This window comes from Linepithema humile, chromosome 5, assembly GCF_040581485.1.
Source record: "Linepithema humile isolate Giens D197 chromosome 5, Lhum_UNIL_v1.0, whole genome shotgun sequence".
Classification (NCBI taxonomy): domain Eukaryota; kingdom Metazoa; phylum Arthropoda; class Insecta; order Hymenoptera; family Formicidae; genus Linepithema; species Linepithema humile.
The window spans coordinates 17,793,550-17,817,149 of record NC_090132.1 but is presented as its reverse complement, the minus strand read 5'-3'; the positions used below and the strand labels follow the sequence as shown (position 1 = coordinate 17,817,149).

Here is a 23,600-nt window from a genome sequence, read left to right as displayed (position 1 = left end):
GAATAGTCAGACAATTATTCTAATTACAACGGATAATTAAAATCGGGAATATGCGCGGATCTGCAATTCAATGCATCCGCGATACAATATAAAATTTAATTACATCAAGTGGTTTGTTGTAATGTATAAGCAGAAAAACCCCCAACAAAGATACCGCTATTCAAATTGTACTAAAAAATATTATTTTGATTTTTGACAAACGTGGAGCTTGCTCTCTTGAGATGTAAATATATTTGACGTACAATTATTCGATTCGTAAATAGCTACAGCTGTAATTAATATCAATGAAATTATGAAAATAGGAAAAAACAGCTATTTACCGAATGTTATTTCATCAGTATCAAAATTGCACGTTTATTGGTAAAATTTATCAATGTGGCGTCGATATTCGAAAAATGGCATTCCAGGCATATTAAATATTATACACCTGCCCATCGCAGCAGCCTCAAACTGTATCCGCAATAGATCGAAACCTGGATCTACAGTCGCGAATACGGATTGGTACTTCCAAGGACTTCGTGTTCGTACAAGCAAATTGACAGTAAATCTGTCCCCGCTGGACATGATGGCGTCCTAACTGAATGGCGCAAATTCATTAGTCGATCCGATTTGACACGGAGAAATGATACGAGTGGACGCCAACACTGCTGGAGTTATCTTGAGAGTGAATAGATTGGAAATCCCTGCCGTATAGATTGGAAACGTAACAGTTTCCACATCTCCGGATGGACATTGATCGAACGCATTGCGTTCACTATACCGATGAGTAAGATATAAAAAGCAATCCACTATATTAATAACAGAAAGTGTTGTTTATCGAATTTTTGCACTCGAACGAAAGACTTGACAATTTAAAAAAAGTTAGAAAGGCAAATAAAGGCCAATAGGTTGAAAAGAATCAGAATAAAGATCGAAATGTTTCTGCGTACAGTAACAGCGTTTTTATATTTTCGCTATTTCTCGCATCGCACGACCGCGCTGCAGTTTATTCGTATCGGCCGATTTCTCTCTTTTCTCAATTTTTTGCACATTTTCTTAGATTACATAAAACGTTGCAGAAATATTATAACTTACGTCATACGCGGATATTTTGCGCAGATTTTGATCAATTTAATGTTTACAATTATTAATTTGAAATTAAAAGCTATCAATACGTCACCCTTTATATCACAAAATATTAATCATGGAATACGTATATGAAAAAAATTTCTAAAAAAATAGAAAAAAAACCAATAATTTTAAAACGTCCTGGATATAACGATAACTACAAATTCTGGAACCAAAAATTTTTCTACATACGCGAATATAGGCCAGATATTGGAAATCTCAAACAAAACGTTAAACCAATTATAACTAAATTTAATGGCAAAACTATAGCCTCAGATAGGTTTTCCGCACGGCTATTTTGTTATTAAGCTAACGATTGTTCACGAGCATCGAATTGCACTGAACTGCTCAAATCATATTTTTTTTCCTCGATACACAGCAATGAATAAATGTACATGTATCTTCACAAAAATGGAACATATATGTATAATTTTAAATTTACAATTTTCCACGACAATAAAGATTTTTTGTATTGCACAAAAATCGGAAAAATGATAAAGAACATCTTCGCTCTTGATTAAATTCACAATTTATTAAATCCGAGCATTAAAAAATCTACGCTGTACGCAAATAACAGTATTTTGAAAATTTCTGACGTCCTTTGGATATGTACTTTGAATTATCATATTAAAATAGACGCGGTGTAAGTTTCTACTATATGGCGTAACGCCGCGGGAAATATGCGTTACGTCGCGAAAAACGCGACTGTGAGCGACATGTCCGATGAAGTAGGGGTGAAGTGCCTTTTTGCCATGTTGTTCTAAACGAATGTCGGGAAAACCGGCATGAACCGGACGACTTAACGTGGAAAAAAGGCGACCCCGCTTGGCATGCTTTTCACGACTGTAGCGCGAGGTGGTGAGTGGCTGTTTCTCGCAGCAGCCGTTTAAACGATTGCACTCGACGCGTCGCATACGCCCGAGTAATGTTTTATATACAAAAGCAAAGAGTAAAAAAAGGAGCGAGGCGTAGACGCAGTCAACGATATTGACGTCTACGTTATATCCATACGCGCACCTTCCAGTATCGCTTGGTGTCCCATGGGAAAACGACACGAAAGTACCTTCTTATTTTGTATTCTACCGACCGTATCCATCGTATCGTATGTTACTCTCTCTCTCTATCTCTTTCCCTCTCTCACCGATAAACATTTTCCTTAGCCTAGGAATTCCTCCCAATGTTACTGCGAATGTATTTTCTATCGTTATCGAGGGAACAAATTCTTTCTACGAGAGTAAACCCTTTCGATGATCTTCGATCCCCAGGTGGTTACAATATCTATTGAAGAATGCTATCCTAGAACTATGGACGTTTCTCTTCAATTTAGTGATTTTTAGTTTTTTTTCCTCAAAAAAAATTTCATCGATCGAGTACAACAAAGCAATAAGCTCTTTCCAAAAAAAAAAAAGAACAGGAAAAATTATAGTTTTAAAAATTCTTTGGTTAAATAAAATGTTTTTCATAATAATTATTTTAAAGAAGCGATTTTTGGAAATCGAAAGTAACTATTTGCTGCAACTATCGATCTACAAATAGAAGCTGAGATTATCAAAAAACTAAACAAAAGACGAACGAGAAAATATTTATTGTGTAATTCTTTTATGTACTTGAAAGCATTTTTGGGTCGCTTAGCGTTATATACACAATTTCGATAAGTTTCTGCCGACAACCTAATAATTAATTAATTATTCGATACTGTACGACCACATAATATCGTCTGGACAGAAACCAGAAACTTTGGTGCGTTGGCTTAGTGCCAAATTAGCTTATTAAATTGTATGTTCTAGACTTAGCAGAATCTAGATCTTGAGCCTCAGAACTTCTAAGATATCTTCGGCATAAAATCGCTAACAAATATGTACTTTAATTTCGACACAATTATCATATGGAAGTCGAAAATATTCTTGTTATTAGAATAAATTTTAACAAGAGTAATTTACAAGTAGTATAAAAAAATATTCAATTGAAAATTATAATTAAATATTACATTTCAAAAATATATGATTCATATTTAATAACTTTACCAACAATAAAACAAACATCAAATCAATTATTGAGTCACCAGAAATGAGAAAATTATTTTCAAATTAATTCTACATTTTCATAATTATGTTCATTTAAATTTTGTATTAAATACAAAATTTTGTATTTAAATACGAAAAATTAGAATAAGGAAACGATGCACTGGGAACTATGCAATATGCCTTCCACTATGCAGCCTGAACATATACTCGTTGAAAATACAACACCCAAGAGAAAAAAAAAGAAATGAAACACTGTTCATACGGGTGGGCATTTCATACATCAACATTCGAATTGAGCTCCATGAATTTGCGGCGAATACAGCTGTTACATACGTATCGCATTTAGTGTATTACAACTAAATTCCACCGGATCGCATGTTCTATCACGAGCTGTTAACAAATAGTGACACAGTGACGGACGAAAACGAAGCGGGCTCGGCGAGGCTCGATATGTCGAATAGGTTTTCGATTTCCACGCGATTGCTCGACGTACACCTGTGTCGATGGCTTGATCCGCCGCGCTCGCCGGTGCCTCGCTACAAAAATCCCCGAATAAAAGTCGTAGGTTTGGTTTGATTCGGTAAATATACTGCACCGCGAATCCCCCTAGTGTCAGCCGGCGAGCCCGTTCGCCGGCTGTTGTGGAAACACATCGCACCCGACCGCGTGTGAATCTATACGCATGTACGGTTACTAGAGCAGGTAGGGTGGGGAAAGCCCGACTGTACTTCACAATGCGGAAGGAACATAACGGGAAATGAGAAGAGGAATATCACGAGAGTAAACGGAACTATGTATAAGCAAGGAATGTGAGCGGAATAACGTTAGAAGGCAAAAGGCTCCTGTTTACACAAAAGTTAATCTTACATGAGAAGCGTGTGATTATAAGGCTCTAGACGTAGCTTCAAGTAGATCGAGGCCTGTCACAAGTACGTGCAATATTTTAAACCCTTTTTTTATTGTAAAATATTATCGAATAGCGAGAAGTTAATAAGTAGTCATTGACTTGCAAGATTTTTAAACATCGAACATATGACATCGTGATTACATACATCTTGACAATTAAGTTTTAAATTATATATCTAGAAAATTATAAGATAAAAAAATAATGTAATTTGCTTTTAATTGTACTTAAACGACTTTAAGAAGTCCTTTCTAGGGCGTGTAGGAATAATCTGTATCTCACTTGGCGATCTCTTTTCTCTAATTGCGCGCTGCCTTGCCAGTCTCGGAAGTGTTTGATGCAAAGTAATGTATGCGCATACCACTCATGCCCGACAGACGTTGTGAACACTTTGAAGCTCCTGGCCCGACTATAACCGCATAATGCGTTAAGTGGAAGTAGTGTAACTTTCCACTTCCCCGACAGCTTGAATACCATCAAAGTTACATGAGTCGCGCGCGCGCGCGCTAATCGAATACAACAAGTTCGTCAAATTCATTGTACCGAGTAGTTACCGCCCGCAGAAAGGTTATGGGTAATAGCATGATTCGTTTAATCCACTTTCCAATTTTCGGAAAATTTTAATGTGTTCGATTACATCGGCTGCTAGTCAATTGATTTTAGTTCTCTAATATCATGAATTTGTTACGCAACTAATAAGGATTAATTCTGTTATGTAACAATTGATGCTTGATAAAAATGATTGAATATGCAAACGTGATTATTGTATCCGCGCGGATTATCCTATAAAGTTTTCATCTAATCGCGATATAAGTATATCACATAATCTAAAATTAGAAAATAATCGTCAAATTGAGCTTAATACTAATATTTTGCGCTCTCAATAACTATTTCACTTGTTTTCTTCAATTTTTTTCTCAATAGTCTAATCTCCATGGTGAAACATAAATAAGTATCCTTAAATGTAAAAATGTGAAGTTATTTTTAAAGAAAAATGAAAAACGCCAATTGATATTGCAGACACAGAAATACTTAAATTAATATCCTACAGCAACAAACAAGTCCAATTCTCAATCTGAACAAATTGAGAACAAGGAAAACTTTATGAACGATGAAGAATTGAGATGTTTTTAAAGGAGATATCGATGTCTTCATGAAACACGCGGATCAATGCCAGTAAATCTATATCTACACTTCGTCTGTTTCTTGAGAAATCTAAAAATACTCTAGTTACAAGTTACTTCCATCCCACGACGGTGAAGATTCCTGGCTCTTTAATTCGTTTACCGACCATTACAAGTAAGAGGAGGCGCAGTGTGAAACTTTTCCATTTCATTACTTAGTCTTTCTTTTTCCCCGCTATTCGCCCCTTCTTCCTCGCTTCGTCCGTCGCTACCATCAACTTTATTACTTTGTCCTCTTTTGGCGGTATACCCATAGCGAAGCGTCTGCCTTCTCAGTCAGTATCTTAGAGTACTCCTTAACTTTGGGGTTAAATCTTTTTCTTACCAGATCGACGTTGCCCAGACACAGGCGGATCTTTACCGTCCCTTTGTACAACATTTCCTTGGGTCATTACGGCGTGCTGGTTGGTTACAAACCAAAGTTACGGTACAATTCTTTGCGTAGAATACAGTTTTGCAGAGCATCGCGCAAGCAAATTGAAACCCTCCTTTATTATGATTAAATTTGGATAATGCATTAATTATAATAAAATCAATTTGAACTCAGTAAATAGCGTTATAGTTTTATGATTGAAAAGCGTCATCAATTTTATATTTTGTATAACCTGTGTCTTGATAATAAGCGAAAAATAACAACACAAAATAATAAAGATAATAGAAAAAATAATGGACTGAAAAAGAATTTCGTATTTTTGTGATATTTTATGAAACGAAAAATACACGGTAATATTATCATAATCTTCAATAATATTCCGTAATATTATAATTTCATATAATATCGGTAGAACAGTTAGAGAATAAATCAATTTCGAGAGGATAATCGTGGAGCTGAGAATAACAAGTTATAATGCATATATCCTGCAGAAAAGCTGCCCACAACGAACAGCGCGAGTCTAAGCTGGTCTCGCGTAGCCAAAATGAAGGATTAACGCTTATGTTAGTTGTTATACTACTAGGCGTGAGTCCGTGTACACGCACTCGCACCTTGCTTAGCCGGCGTATGTGAATGACGCTTCCCATAAAATATTCAAAGCGCAGCGCGATAATGGCGGTGCGTCCAAGCATATTAAACATTTAGTCACGTAGGCGGTCGGCATGGTGTCAGCTGTGTACAGGTGGTGATTCAACACTCGCTGCGAAATCCCAACTGCAGAGATATATACTACGGTGTGAACTTCACAAAATTACACACAAGTCGGACTTCCCCATATGTATTTGCAATCTGAGATTCATCGGTTAGCCGTTAACGGAGGCAATCTATGCACTGTGCCGTCTGTGATTGGAATTACTACAACTTTACATAACGCAGTAAGTTAGTAATTTAGTAGCTTCTGCGAAGTAAAATATATACATTTTCTGTACAATTCTAACCGCACAGATACTTGTAGTCTACATGGCAAATAATATATTTTCTCTTATAAATTATTTGACAAATTTAAGTTTGATTTTCCCGAAAACATTACTTAAAATTATTATTCGAATAAGTGTATACTCTTTAATCGCCAATATAAAATATATTCAATTAAGATCTAAATCAGAATTTTAAAATAAAGAAAAATTAGAATTAAAATATAAATTGCTTGAATTTAAGTAAAAATCAATATTTTGCCATCTATTTATAATAATGAATTTTCCACTACGACTTTTCGAACTCGCTAAAAATTTATCGGACAGTTTAACAATGGTTATTTTATTATTTCTTATTTGCTTATATTTAGCTTCATACTCCGGATAGCTATAACGCATCGAAAGAATAATTTTATATGCATTAGCCGACGAAAGTTGCGACCAAAATTTGAATAATAAAAAAGTTAGATATTCGTTCGAGTAGCACACTAGCGAGCCAGGGCCGGTAATGAAACTTCTGTAACAAAATTTCATACACGCGATGCTCGGTTAGACCGTGCAATCGCTCGTAAAATTACCGACGCTTGTTAGGCTGCAACAATCTTGTTAAACAAAAGGTAAATTTTTCAGCGAATCCAATTAACCGCGAATGTATTATGTAAATAATTCCCCACGCGTCAACAAGAAAGAAATTGCTTCCTGAATTTAAATAATTTAGTCAAAAAGAGATTAAATATTCCATTACGTTGTTACGTCTCCTCCATCGTTACGGAGTAGTCTCCGCCGCGGAGCAAGTTCACGCGATAATTCAACTCTCGCAACAAAGTTTCGCCGTGCACGCTATATCCAGTACGGGCTCTCCGAAATTGCGCTTTATCCGACTGCACTGTTACGCGCTTATAATTTAGGTGCCGGTCGTGGATCTCGGTATAAAAAAAAAGATAAAAACACAGAACAAGAATGCGAACCGAATAGAAGTATCGTGTAAGTGGCGAGCGGTATTCTCAACGAACCAGATATGCCATAGTAATTAGACGTGAACTCCATTCTCTTTATCTTTCTCTCCGGCTACGGGGTTTTTTTTTTTTACTACCGCCGACAATAACCATGAGCATAATCATTAGAATCTGTTACATTCAACATGGATATCATTGGATCGTATAAACCGAAGATGTTCTTGTGCTCCGGTGATAATAATAATTTCACATGCGTGCGGTATGAAAAGTATATGGAACAAATTGTTACTTCCTCGTAGTGTTAACAAGCGTATCAGCGACTTGATATTAAAATTAATATTACTTAGGTCTAACGTATCGGACAAAAAGACATAATATATTTCTTTCCAATCACGTTGTTTAAATATGATATTATAATAGCAGGTAACTAAATGCTCATCTAATTTATAATTCAATCTTGAAATAGTAATTTTTTTTTTAAATATACGTTTCTGTCTAGCATAACGTACTAGAATATACAATCATAACTGAAAAAATAACCAGTTCTCCGTATAAATATTTCGCGAAACTGAGCCAAACATATACATATGTATGTACAATATATAGCAGGTCAAATCGTTATTACTACACTGAATAGCGTGCTTCGCTCAACCGGTCGCTCGAGTTACGCCGGATGAACTTTTTAATGCCTTCTCGATATGGCGGATCGTTAATCCGTCATGTACGCGAAACGAATGTCTGACAGAGGATCGGATTTATGGACCAACTAATTCACGACTCACAGATGAAGCATAACCGATCCACGTCTTGGTGTCTAAATTTACGGGACGACAAGAGACGAGCTATATAAAGCGAAAGGGTGAATAAAATAAACTGAGACGGGTTATATAAAGTATACATCATATAAAATAAATGTGCAAAATCAAGTTAATATCTTCGACTAGACGATCGTTTACGACGAACAAATTAATACGTAATAAAAAATTGAAAACTCGATACTATAAATTTGCATAAAATAATTTGTATGCGCAAACATCTCGTCAAATTAATTCCTCAGATAAACAAACATCAATGCACGTATTAATGATTTGAACCAATTTTTCGTCTTGATGTAAAAATGTCAAAAAATAATGCAACAATAGATAAAAAATCATCGTGCTTTAATGCGCTTTAATCGCACTGAGACGAAACTGGATTCAAATCATCGATTCGAATGTACTAATGTTCGAGGTGGGCAAATAACTCGATATGATCCCCTTGAATATCCATACTGCATCAAACGGTTGCTGTTACACCCTAACCGTTGCTTGTCTTTCGATTTCCATTATCCGTCCTATACGTCTAGTTTCTATTGACTCCCGGCACACATATATCAGGCTCATATTCACCATCTGTACTCGCAAAATGGTAGATAACATCCAATATATCTGTCGCGTGTACATGTTTCATAAAGAGAATAGATTATTTCAATGCTTTTCTGTATTAGTTTTATTTCTTTATTTATTATTTCTATTATAAAGACCCTAAAGTCATAAATCAGCAATATAATATTAAAAAATACTTATTTTTCTTTTTTCGAATATCGAATGATTTGAATGTTTGTTACATCAGATATCTTTTACGCGCATGGTTTAGACGATATGGAGATCAATTCGTACATAAATTCTCGAAAGTTGTACCTTTAGTTGCCGTTCGGGCGAACAGATATATTTCAGCTTACACATAAAACCTTGGCAGGGCGTTCGAAATCTGTAGCCGCAAAATAATACGCCGGAGATCATCCCGTTCCGCCGGGACCGATACTATTTTTCAGAATGATTTCACAACCTATTAAACTTGTCGGCGATCGGCAGGAGGGCACTCCGGCGCAATTTGTCGCGTGGCTCGCCTGTCGATAATTCGAAAATATATGTTCATGTGAGCGGGTCTGGGGCGAATAGACCGCAATGGACCAAAAAAATTGTGCTAAAGCGCGGTGGCACCTCAGATAACCGCGATATACTTCCTTGCGATTCTTATTCGACCCCTCTGACATTCGAGTACAGTTTATTATAAGATATGATCTCTACACGGAAATTATAAAATACTAGTAGAGAAAGAGAGAGAAAAAGAGAGAAAGAGAGAGGACCTTTATATATTACCTACATGCGCTATTTTAAATTTATCACAGAATTTTGATTTTAGAGAAGAAGAATTTCCAAAAAGGTAAAAATATACATTATGTTTTAAAACCATTTTTAACAAAAGAATTTTTAACTCGAGTTTTCTTTCCAAGTATATTGATATTGCTATCAGCAGAGACAAAGTTTTAATGGCTATTTATTATCAAACGAAAAATGTATATCAATATTTTAATATTTTCAATACTTATACTCTCAAATCTTCAATATTCTTGTCAGAAGGTACAAGATAATCGAGATGTATAACAATTTAGTGCATATTGATGAACCAATTATCAGTTGAGTATTCATTTCGACATCATTTATATTCATTTAGCTAACGTCGTATGAACATTGGTTATGGATGGTGCTATCCACCCTTTCCGACTCCCTTCAACCCTCTTATCTTTCTCTGTAATTCTCTAACAAAAGCTCCTGCCAACGTCGCCTTGGTTCGAGAGGAAAACTTGAGCTTGGAAACAGCAACAACAGCAACATCCCTAGATTAATCTAAGACTCTCAGCGTACCTGCTTCGTAGCCTCGTGCACCGAAACTCCTACTATCAACAGGCGTAACTTGCCGCCATCGCACGCAGTACAGTTCGCGGGTCAAAATAGTATTTGTTGCACTGTTATTCAAATTACCGCGCAAAAGTTTCGAAACACTAATGTCGACTTCTTTCGCACCCTCCCCTTCTCCTGAACACAGCGACTTTCCCAACATTTTACTCGTTTAATGCAGTTTTCAGATATCTCACGCGCACATTTCACATTGCGGTGAAAGCAAATTTCTTTTTGTAACGCGCACCGGTAATTTATATTAATTACGAATGTTGATCGGAAAATGTTTTATTGTATACGAACATCTTTCTTTTTATATGACGTACTTAGTATCAAGATTGATTGTGCCGTATTATTAAACCGGTGCTCTAGACCGGTACTCCAATAACTGTCACGCGCAGGCTATCTATTTTACTCTCTTGCTAGACTAACATTTTATTAAAGTCGCCAAATCCTTACAGCACGCCTACGTATTTTTTTTTTATCATTTCCTCATTACTTGTGTGTGTAGTGTTTTATTCAAATAATTTCCGGCTACGCCTCTTGCCAACATTATTAATTGACGTCTATTTAAATAGACGCATAATGTGTATAAATACAGGCTCTTTGTGTCGCTTTTATAAATAACTATGCATTACGTCAGAAAATATAAAATATATTTAAATAAAGTCACAAACACACACAATACCGCTCACGAATCTAATTCAATGAAGATTTCCTTTATCATAAAATACATTCGAGTAATGACGCACGCAGCGCATTTTGACAATATGCGCTCACGCAAAAAGCCCTTTTGCACGAGCATCGGCCAGCCGGTCGGCCGGCCGGCATGCCAATAAAGCGTACGCCGGTCAAAGAATCATATACGGTATTATTGGCACAAAGGCCGTCGTTACAAGCTACAAATTACCCACGAGCATCGCACTAACGCCAACGGCCGAAGTAATAGTGCCCCGGCATTCGACAGTAAGCCGGCTTAGTGAACCCTCTGCCACGATACCAGCGCACCTTTGGCGTTATGCTAACTGACACTATGAGCTACTTTGCATTAATCGTCCCAGAGAAGTTGCCGCGAATACGAAGCATTAAGGCCGGCTTTTCCCATGAGGCCACGCCATTCAGTCAAACGTAAATGCTTTCGCAATAAAATAAAAAGACAATAATCGGCTCGTCCCTTTATCCTATCTGGTAATAAAATAAATTGGTAATTCGGAAAATATGGAAATTTGTCAAGTTTCGAGAGGATGGCAAGAGTATCGAGTGGCCATATACTCTCTTCATCAAAATTTGAATAAACATTTTTTTAAATAAAAAAAAAGATAAAAACTTTATTAAATTAATGCAGTTACATAATTACTGGTAAAATAATATACTGCAATTGTGCACACTATATTCAAAAAATCTAAAGAATTTTCTATCAATACACTTTTAACATTTGTATGTTTCTCAAAATAATAATCTATCCAAAGTTTAATAATATTCGAAATATCTCATATGTTCTACAGCGAAATGTTGAATCTCGCGTAAATAACTTTGTTAGTAGTAAGCATGATCAACAAGTACTTTTCAAGAAATTAATTTCGTCGACAAATATTTTTGCGCACAATTTCCTCGTTTTATTGCGGCGAGTAAATCTTTGAATATCGCCGGCGCGGTTGGACGGATTTCATAAGGAAATCAATGGAAAGATCTATGGAAATTCCTTTTCTTGGCTCGACTCCACGGGAATAGGAAGAACAATAGGAAGAACAGCGCCGGTCTGGGAACATCTTTTATACAATTATAGTTTTTACGCGACGCGATTCGCCCGGAAATATGGACGCGAGAGAGGATGGAGACGGGCTCGTGGCAGAGGTGGCGCAAAGAAGCGAGAAAGAAGCGACGGGGGAGAAGTGGAAGGAGAGAGCGAGAGAGGGTGGATAATAGCCAGAATAGAATTGTTCCTGGAGCAAAAAACCGATCCATCCCGGAGTGTTATCGGATGGTAGAGACGCTCGCGGGCCGAGTGCCGCTCCGCATCCTCTTTCTAAAAATGCCTCTAGGAGAAAATTGCTTTATTCGCGCGACGTACACATGGCAATACCAACTGGCGCGCTTTCGACATCCGTAGTAATAAACGCGCTGCACACAATTAATCCATTAACGAGAAAAATTGCTTTTTTTCTTTTTCTTTTAAATTGAAGCTTTATTTTCTTCAAATCGGTGCGTCGCGATGAGATCGATCGATATTCTTTTGTGATAACTGGAAACAATTATTTTTACAATAGCTGCTTTAATTCTCTAAAACATTTAAACATCTAAATTAATTAGATGCCCTCAATTTTTTAAAATAATATCTTCAATGTCAACTTTGTCAACAAGAACAACTATAATTCTGTCAGAAAATGGTTCTAGAAATACGACAAATACAAGCGGTAGGTAGGAAACCGTGTCTAATTTCAGTTCACGATAATAATAATTGCAAAGTTGCCGCTGTAATGCTTTCAAATCAGAGACAAATGCTTTTTCGCCTCGTCCTCCAAGGCAGATGAGTGCCCTTCGTGAAAGACGGTAGCGTTGCAACTGGATAAGTACGGAAAAGAAGAAGAGGAATAGGATAGAGAGAACGCTGCAATTAAACATTGTGTTCCGGTTCACCCTGTTATAACTACGAATACCTGACCTAGATACCTCGACGTGTAACAGCTTTCACTTTCCCTTTCAAGTCTTTCGCAATTATTCACCTGCAATTTATCGCAGAAAGACATCGACCGAGTAGGATGTTGTTTGAGAGAAATGTAAAAATACTCGAGATATGATAAATATATTCACGATTTCTCGTTTTCAAATATGAAATGTTAAAATCGGAAGCGAATTCTATATTTATACGTAATATTTACTGTAATAGCTAAATTATTAATATGTTTATTCATTCTCAATTCTTTCTTTAAAAACAAATACTTATTCATTAATTTGTCTGGAGAATATTTTCATTGGCCAGACAAAAGTTATAAAATATATAAAATAAAAGGATTAAACTATTTTCTACGTCATACATATGTGAATAAGACTGCTAAGGTTGATGGTTTTCGCAAACTAGTCCACGACTGATGAAGCGAGCAGTCCAGCTTGGAAAATAGTTGGGAAATGTTGGAAATACTTCGCGCGCGGAGTCTTTCCTCGGCGATATTGCATTTCAACGTGGAAAGCAGAAAGGCGAAATTAGACGCTTTAATGCTCCCGTGCATTAAGGGGTTTTCCATCCAACCTTGCCGACATTTCCAACACCCGCAATCGACGATAACCGTCGTGATTTTTCAATTCTAGGCGACTTCAAAGAAAAAATTTTTCCCTCTTTCGACATCGTGTAATAATAATTTCCCGTTGAGAAAATATTCCCGTTTTATTTATTGGACCATAAAACGCGTTAACAAAGAATTGCAAATTGTGCTAGGCGAAACACTATAATCCGGCACGACTCGCCGTACGTCAAATCGTTGCACGTGCAGAACAACTCGCACGTTTCATCGGATAAAAGGCGCAAAATTCATGCACGTAAGTAAAGAAGCGAAGAGAATATCGCGGCAGAAACACGGCTAAGAGGAAGATGAATGACCGCGTGGCGCGCATGTAACACGTCTGCAACCTGCAACGCCGCCGGACGTTTTTACAGCGTTAGCCCGGTTACCGTATCGTTGGGGAAGACGGGGCTGGAAGCGGGAAGAGCAGTGCAACACAGAACGAAACTGCAGTCTGCGTACTGCAGCAATCGGCTCGCTTCTTTCTCTCCATTCCCTCTCTCTCTCTCTCTCTCTCTCTCTCTCTCTCTCTCTCTCTCTGTTATATAGATACATACCTACATACGTCGATGTAATGCTCGTAAAAGCGAAACATCGGCATAACTTTTGCCACCTCGGCAGCTTTGCGATTGATAATAAAGTAAAAATTCCAATAACACAATTCGGTTTTTCTGTTATTAAGAACGTGTTTATTCAGTTTTCAATCCCGAAACAAATGCAATGTCAGATTTTTTGAAAAACAAACAAATAAAATAGGTATTTTTACAGGCTCTCGTAGACCAATGCTAATTGACATAAAACCCGTGAGAAACTTTGGCAGCTTAGCAAATTATCGTTATAACAATTATCAATAAATAACAAAATTACTTTTAAATAAGATCAGTTTTAAAAATAAATATATGCAAGTATTGAGCAATATAATTTACATAATTGCAAATAAGAATCGAAAGCTTGCCAACAGAGTTACGCTCCGCGTCCCGTTCGCGAACGGCACTTTTATCGCTTTTGCAAAAGTAAGCCGAAAAGTGGTCTTCTACTGATGCTCCCAGAATACGTTAGCGCATGCGGGTACACGAATTCACATCTTGGAATTTAATATTTCCCTTTTTGGGAGGCACGGAAATGCCATTAAACGGTCCGCGAGAAGCTACCAAGTCATATTCATCGAACCGAAAATTTACACAGACTTGCCGACGCCGACACACTGATAAGCATGTATGTACGAATGCGCGCGCGTGCGTCTCGAATACGGGATGAAAGTCGGTTTTCATCCCGTGAGATCGAAGTAAGAAGGCAATGTATCCGTATATCATGCAATGTATCCATATATCGCGTATCCCAAATATGTGTACACCGATTTACACCAAATGTTAAAGCGGATTGATATATATTGACATATTTGCAGATGCATACGAGCGCGTAAAATCAGAAAATTATCACAATGCGACACTAACACGTTTGATATATATAGTAGTAGTCTATGGGTAAATATATTTATCTATCAACGAAAATAAAAACGAATCGCGTAATTATGTACAACAGGGAATGAAGCAGTACCTTTTAATATCACGTATTGAATATGCAAATGCGTAATTTAAGGAATTATATTATAGCGATTACAAGAGCCTTTTTTTACTTGCACTTCTTCTCAAGTACATTAATTGTGACTTTAAAAAACTAAGGTAAATTCTTAATTCCATGCTACGTGACATCAGTGAAACGAAAAACAACGTGCAAATGCTGGAACGAGTGGCGGCAATTGTATGACGCAAAACATGACTGACATGCACGCTTGTTTTCCACTAGTTAAACGGATCTTATACACGGTAAAATAATTAAATAAAGTTTGCAAGTAAAACATATCATTTTAATAAACATTTTAATAAATAAAGATTCAATGGATGACTCTTGTTAAAAATAAGCACAATTAAACGTGCCTTTCTTCATGATCGAAAATTTCGTAACAAACTCTATAATCAAGCTTACAAATTAGGAATTTGTACAGAGCAAATTTCTCTTATCGACAGATGTACAAGAATAGCTTATTTTTGTATGTGCAGTACAGCACAGCACATTCCTATGCTATTCTCGATCTACGGTTCATTCCGCTGCGCTAAAAAGTCGTTCGCTCGTTAACGGCAGTCATAGTCTGCAATCGTCGGAAGAACGATTGTAGTACGTGGCCGAGGCAGAAGAAATTTAGCGTACTAAAAGCTTCCTCATCGGCTATCATTCTTTCGTCCTTGCAACGTCTATTACCCGCCTCGAACCTACACAATCGAAGAGTTAAATATAAGCTAAGTATCACATATTCTGATTTGCAAGAGAAGAACATTTTAGATCCTGTCTTTTTACAGAATTATTTTTTACTGGAACTTGAGATTTTTAGTTTTCTACGTTATTTAACAACTTTTGACAAATATCTCAGTTTGTAATATAAGACACGAAATTATAATTTAGAATGTGTGACATTTAAAATGTTTCTTTCAGATTTTAAAACATTATGTTTGACACATACATATCTGACAATTCATTTTCTCTTCAATTATGCAAAGTTTCCCTTCGCATATGTTACGCTCGTTTAATAATACATTACATAAGACACACAAGAGGACAAATAATGCTCCGGTGCAAGAGCGCTCTCTGTAAAGTTTGATAATAGCATTTTGCCGTCATAACGCCGTACGACATAAATGAAGTGATATACGCGTAGACAGGAATGGTACGATAAAAGTATACACATAATGTACCAACAGTTCTATTTTTTCACCACGACAAAACACTCGGCGGACAAAGTCGACAGCGTTCATCCGTTTTCGCAGTTTTCAAAGTGACTTTCATGTTCCTCTACGCTTACGTGAACGAGTTTTTGCATTCTCCACACGTATATCAAATGTGTTAGAAGTTGCATCGAATAAAAGGCAGCCACGTATTAATAGAAGAAGTGTGAATGGAGTTTAGCTTCAATTTTCATCCTTGAATGCCTCACTAATGACACCAAAATGAGGCCAATTAAAAGATACGAGTCTAAGATTCGTATTGTACTTCCCATATTTCGAAAAACCTCATATTATATTATAAAAATTATATTTTTATAAGTAAACCATATCTTGTATTCATTATATTTGCAACAATCGAGAGTCTCATTTCTTTTACATTTTTAAAACTATAATAAAAAAAATTAGTTTTTACTTTTTAATGAATTCTTTACGTTTAACTTGGATACGTCTATTATTCTTTATACAATTCACAGAGATATTCTCAATAACAAACTAATAAAAACTTTCCTACTGAAGAAAAATATGAAGTAAAAAGATTGCGGATTATTTTATTATTTAGCTGTATTATGAAATGCAATTGTCTTCGCTTCATTATTTGCTTCTTAAGTATTTCATGCGTTCGAAACAGTGATTTGATTCCCTTTTCTCTCGAGGAGATTTCGATTCTATATATTCAAAAGTCAAAATAATATACGGTAATTCTGAATCCTGTATAAAAGCCTAGAAATGCGTATTGAAGTCTGCATATATTTGTTTTAAAGAAAACGTGAAAAATTTTTCATTATTATGTGAACTGAGAGAGATAGAACGAAAGAATGGATCGGGTATAAATGCGTATATATGTAAAGGGTGGCCCGGAGGTTAAGTGCCGGGTACGGCCGCGCATAACGGCACTAATGTACATTTAATGTCTTAACTTTGAATGCGGCTCGCAGCCGGCTGCGAGATAACATTTTAAATATGTTTTTGCATTTATGCGGTCGACCAGGCCCTCGCGCCGACGCATCGCGAGAAAAGAGCAAGCGCACTGAACAAAGCAAGGAAAAAAGAAAGTTTTTAACGCAACGATTGCGAGCTCGACTATGTTCCTCTACGCCCTTCCCAAGGCGCAGCGGCTAAGGTACTTTTTCCAAGAGATTTCCTCTGCTTTTTCTCTATTTCTCTTTCTTTAGTAGAAAGGCTGCATCAAGAATCTACGATCTTACAGTCGACCGGGGAATACCAGAAGTTTTTCCATTCGCCGCAACGACAAAAGAAACGAAGTGGCGCGGGAAACGCCCTCATTTGACTTCGACATGACGAGCGAATTTTAGCAGATTCTGTGAGACCTTATCAGAGATCGACAGTCACATTGTCGAGTGTTTATCGTCAACGTGGTCGCTTCGCGTTAATTTCAATTAATCAAAATTTGAAATTTAACAACGAGATCAATAAAAACGAGTAATTATCTTTCCTGTATAATCTATCCATTTTTAAAATCTTAAAAAATATAAAACAGCATATGTTATATCTATAATTAATGGGTTTAATTAACCTTTCGTTAATTTCGCGTCTCTCATTTTTCAGTAAAAAGCCAGTATGTAGAAAACCAATTAAATGTCAGAATGCTTTAATATTTATAGAAACAAGTCCAGAATAAGTTAATATATAATAAGCACAATATGTTCGATAATCCGATAAACACAATTTTCAGCCGCAATGTAAAAAAGTGAATATACGAGTAATCAGTTTATCTTGTTAGTAGGATCATCGTATATTCAAGCAAAATAAATCTTCATCCGTGAAAAAACAAGCATAATTTAAACGGTACTATTATATTATTATATAATATAAAAATCTCCTCTCTTAATAGCAGACTCCTAAAAGATAAAAATGGATAATAATAATCTTAATAATCTTAATATCAAAATGGTCCAGCAACAATAGTTTTTAAATAGGAAATGTTTAAAATTGATTAAACAGATTGAGAAAAATTCGCTTACTCGGACACATCGCACACATATTGATTCTTATATCCTAAATTACTAAATAGAGAGAAACCACAGAAATCTGCTATTAATAAATGATACGGTTAATGTGGGACAGTATTTTTAAACCTATTCTTTTAATGATAATAAAATAAAACAAATTGAATTGACTTACCGGCACGATGCGCAGCAGCGGAGTTGTTGTTCTAGTTGCTCTATAACATATGAAGTACATCCAAATTATATCAGTGTTCAAAATAATTATTTATCTTTTATCAAATATCTAGTAAAGAATTATATAATTGTCGAAAAAAATTATAATTTTCAAGATAGTAATAAATATTAAAAAATCTAATCACCATAAATATTGAAAATATTTCAAAGTTTTTGTTGTATGTGCATTACATTGCATGTAACATTTTACGAATAACAGATAGCAAATAAAGAATTACTTACCCTAAAGTTGCTCCGCCGGCGCCCGATGCCCTTCCTGAACCTCCTCCTCCTCTCAGTCCTCCATGTAGTTGTTCAAGGCACACACATTCGCGACGCGAATACAAAAATCTTACATTATTTTAAACCGCACTCCCGACGCGTACTTTGTCATTTTAGAACAAAGATATAACTCGAATATCATCGTACGGAATACACGTCCGATACTCCCCGCAATAGATAACGACGTAAAAAAACGAGATCGAAAACGAGAAATAAGAGGGATAGCATTATTGGAGAGTAACGCGCCGATATGAAACCGCCGATCCGCTCCGTACAAATACCGGCGTGCGAATAATAAGCGAGCGGTACCAAGGACGAAGTCGAGCCGAATTCCGACTTGAAAGAATGCGGGAAGTAGAAGGCAACACTGTGCGTGCCGATAGATAGCGCGAGCGAGAGAGAAAGAGAGAGAGGGTAAAGCGCGCAGGCTAATTGTAAACACGACGACGTAAACAACCCGACCACATGCCGCGATTCGGCCTACAAACTTTTAATACTAGAATATTTGTCGAACATTTATCGAATTCGATTTCAACTCGACTTCCATAAATGATTGATAAATGATCTAATATTAAAAAGTTTCTAGGCTAACTTGCGGCGTTTGGCGGGATTATTTTTATCGCACTTAGCCTGCATGATCTATATCCTCTTTCTTTCTTTTCTCTCTTGCGCTATGTATCGGAACATGCACGCATGTTATTGCGTCCTATTTTCTGCATTCTTTCAAGTCGAAATCGGCGCGATCTTGTCTTTGATATGTTCATTGCTCCCTTATCGTTCACACGGCGACATCTTGTATGGAGCAGGTCGTTTCGTATCGATGTGTTTCCAATAGTACTATCCTTATTATTTCCCATATTTTTTGATCTCATCCTTTTCCTTCGTTACATGTTACGGACACAGTAGAGTGTCGAATATGTAATCCGTGCGAATTTTATTTTTGTCCTGATATGACAAAATACACGTCAGTAGAGCCGTTTAAAATATTACGCAATTTTCGCGTCGAGAAAACGCATGTAGGTGCTTTGAACAACTGCATGGAGAACTGAGAGAAGTAAGAGACTCCAGAAGAACATTGCGTCGATGAAACAACTTTAGAATAAGTAATCATTTATTTATTATTTGTAAAATATTGCACGTAAAAGATTATGCAATGTAACACAGTAAAAACTTTGAAATATTTTTAATATTTATAATTATTAGATTTTTGAATATATTTATTATTATCTTCAAAATTATAGTTTTTTTCGACAATTCTTTTACTAGATATTTAATAAAAGATGAATAATTATTTTGAACGCTATTATAATTAGATGTATTTCGTATATATGTTATAGATCAACTTGATGAACACAACTCCGCTGCTGCGCATCGTGCAATCAATTTGTTTCTAATATCATTAATATTCATTAAAATTCTAATATCATTCTAATATCATTAAAAGAACAGATTTAAAAATACCGTAATATATACAAGATATCTGAGACTAACCGTATCACTTGTTAATAGCAGATTTCTGAGATTTCTCATATAGTAAGAATATAAAAATTAATATGCGTGTTATGCGTCCGAGCACGTAAGTTTTTGGCAATCTGTTTAATCAACTTTAAATACTTTTTATTTAAAAACTATTGTAGCCTGGATATTTTGATATTAAGATTTTTGCTTTCAAAATAACCTTTCAAATAAATTCGCTATTAACGGAGGATCTAAGATTTTATATAAACTTTTATATAAACCTTTTATATAAAATTTTATATAAAATATCAAATTATAAAATTATGAAATTTTATATAAAATATCAAATGATAAAATTATGACATTTTATATAAAATATCAAATTATGAAATTATGAAATTTTATATAAAATATCAAATTATAATATTTTACTTTGTTTTTACAATCACACACATTTTAGAAATTGTATTAAAGCAATGATACTAAAATAATCTGTTCTTAACAAGATAACATCGAATAGATTGTCAGAGAAGCGACTTACTGAAGAAGTTAAAATAAAAATGTCATGGATCGAAAATACTACTCTCAGATATACTGTACTTATTCTTAAATTCAGGCCACTTTATCTTAACAGTTACATATCCAATTTATCACTTACAACTATCGCAAAGTACACTTTTACTACTAACTCGAAAATCTGTCAAGCTGTCACTTTATAGAGTTACTCAACCTCAAATATAAAATCTTAATATGACTCAAAGAACAAGTCATCATGATTTTGTATGAAATGTCTATTGTAATAAAAAATTACTAATTTTGATCACTATTTTAAATGCAAACTATTTCTCACATGACTATCTTTTTTTCGAGAAAATAAATGCATTTTCTTATCACTTGCTAAATTTAGACTATTGTATAAATAAAAAAGATGATATTAAAAGAATATGCAAGAAATAGAAAATGTATTTTCTAAATTCTTAACTAGTACTGATAACTGTAGTTCTAATATGCATAACGTGAGTCTTTTAGATATATTTTAATTCATAGAACTTTTTTTTTGTTTCTTATTGTTCGTATGAGTCAAAATCAAATTTGTATTTTTGAAAAATACTTAAATCAGAATTATTTCATAAAACTGCCATCAATTACACGTGCGAGTTTTTCAATCCTGTTATAAAAACATAAAAAAAAGATAATACTGAGATTAAAATATGCAACAATAGTATCTCTTCTAAGTGAGTGGTATCTCATGATAAATTTCGCACTACAATCACGCCATTTTGCGTATCTCATTGCTGCATTCAAGGCTGCTAAACTGACATTATTGCGCGTAACGCGAGTGCTCGGCGTATTCGAATTTATTCGCTGTGCAAGCCGTCGACAGCTTCGTTCGTATGCATAGCCCGGCATGTTGATTGGCTGGCACGCAAAGTCGTGCTCTCATGCCGGCAAAGTCCGCCGTCCGTGGCTGCTCTGTGTCCCGTGCCGCATCGACGGATATTGCGCACACGCGTTGTATTAATATGTATTTAAATTAGTGCCTCAAAGCAATACGAAATTACGGTGCTCGCTGCTATAGATGGCTGCTGACGAATTACGCACGCATTGCTCAGGCCGAGCTTAAATATATATATATATATACATATATATATATATGTATATATATATATATATATACATGTATAATTTCAAAAACTTTCGCAGATCTGATTTGCAGCGGCATACTCTAAATTTAGCGTTAATTGCCAAAGTTTAATCCAGAATTGTCTGTTTTCTATAGACGCGAAAGTAAAAGAAAATATATTAAAGTAATATGATAATGAGGTATTCCGGACATTTCATCAAAGCGAAAGCAATTTACAGTCGAAAGATGATAGCAATGCATAAAGCATTTTGAGTAACAATTGCTAACACAAACGCACGCTGCATATATTGTATATTGACGTATAGAAAATTGTATACACCCGCGAGCATTTTCATAGAACCTGAACATAAAATCGATTTCATCTATTTCAATTCCAATTTTTTTAAATCGATAATTACCTCTTGCAATTGCAAGGATTACCAGTTATAGACAAAAATAAGAGAAAGAATATATATTATAGATCTAATCTTCAGACATTAATAAAAATAATTGCCGAAAACTCCGTATTTTTATCCAAAACTGTAGGTATCTTTATAAATCTCTCTTTTGAAGTTCTGTATTGCATCGAATAAGAGCATTTTCCTTAATATTTCTGATTTGGTTGAGCTAAAGGCATTCAAAGATTATTAACTTAAGCCGCGAGAAATCTTTATTTTGCTGGTCGTGTCGTATAATGGAAGGTAACGTACATTTTAACGGCAGCCGCATAGTGAGATAGAAATTAGAAAATGGCTTTGCAGCATCCGAGACAACGACGAACGTCCGCTGCTCTTGACACGTCGAACACAAACGCCCGCCCGAGGCAGAAAACTCGAAGTGATGTAACAAGTTACGCAACTTTGTAGAGGTAGCTGGCTCGTAATCGTCAATGAAACCATTACAGTAATATAAGGACATTTTTTTTATTGCAAAAAGCACGCGAAATCTCAACAATGTCGCGGTCGTAATGTACTGAAAACCGAGACGCCAGAATTGCTGAATTGAAAAATCGTGTCGCATTCATCTTGAAGTCGATGATGTAACACCATCGAGCAATAGATCACACAGCCGCGAAACAGCAGAAACCCTTTAATCGCGAAATCAAAAATTATAGTAATTACGAAAGTGAACGCTGCACAACACTCGAGTGCTCCATCGTTGCAATTATAATTTATTGCACTCGTACTGAACACGTCGCTCAACCAGACCGGAATTTTAGGAAATAGAATTTTATTTTCATCATTGTATTTTTATCATTGTATTTTATATCCTCCGTCCGACATTACATATATACATGTATATAAATATAAAGATTATCTAAGGAGCGAGCATACAATGCAACATTGCAGAGCAAACGCGGAGCAAAGAACAACGGCCGACAACTTCGTGAAACTCATTACAAGAATGTTATATTCTTAATTAGAATATTACAAAGTTATATGAGCAGGCGTAGATCCAATTTAATACGGATATTTCCCGTCAGTTCTCATGAGACTCGGAATTTACAGTGATTTTATTATTCTTTGTTTTTTTCCTTTTCTCTTTTTCTTTTTGCCTCTCGATGGGCTTTACGTCTTTATTCATTCTGCCTCATTTCTTCATTTTTAGTCATTCTCTCTTTCACTTTTTCCAACCGAGCATTGTCTTCAGAAAAAAGTAGATATTGTTACATCAAATCATTTAAAACTTGAAGAATAGCTACTAAAGCCAAGCAAAGATAAAAGTTCCGTTTATCATGGGACTCTTTAATATGTCT

At 35.6% G+C, this 23,600-nt stretch overlaps 1 protein-coding gene across 5 annotated transcripts in view; it reads right to left on the bottom strand.

Moving 5' to 3' along the window:
• The window catches only part of LOC105669315 (lachesin-like), a 264,653-nt gene that overhangs the window by 194,395 nt on the left and 46,658 nt on the right, over window positions 1-23,600 (bottom strand). Inside the window, exons 1-2 of one of the 5 annotated variants that reach the window (XM_067354715.1) lie at window positions 18,724-19,179; window positions 18,443-18,482 (exon numbers count right to left, since the gene is read on the bottom strand). The exons of the other annotated variants lie outside the window; for them this stretch is intronic. The gene's annotated coding sequence lies outside the window, so the exon portion shown is untranslated. Of the gene's footprint in view, window positions 1-18,442; window positions 18,483-18,723; window positions 19,180-23,600 lie in introns of those variants that run through there. 5 annotated transcript variants of the gene reach the window in all.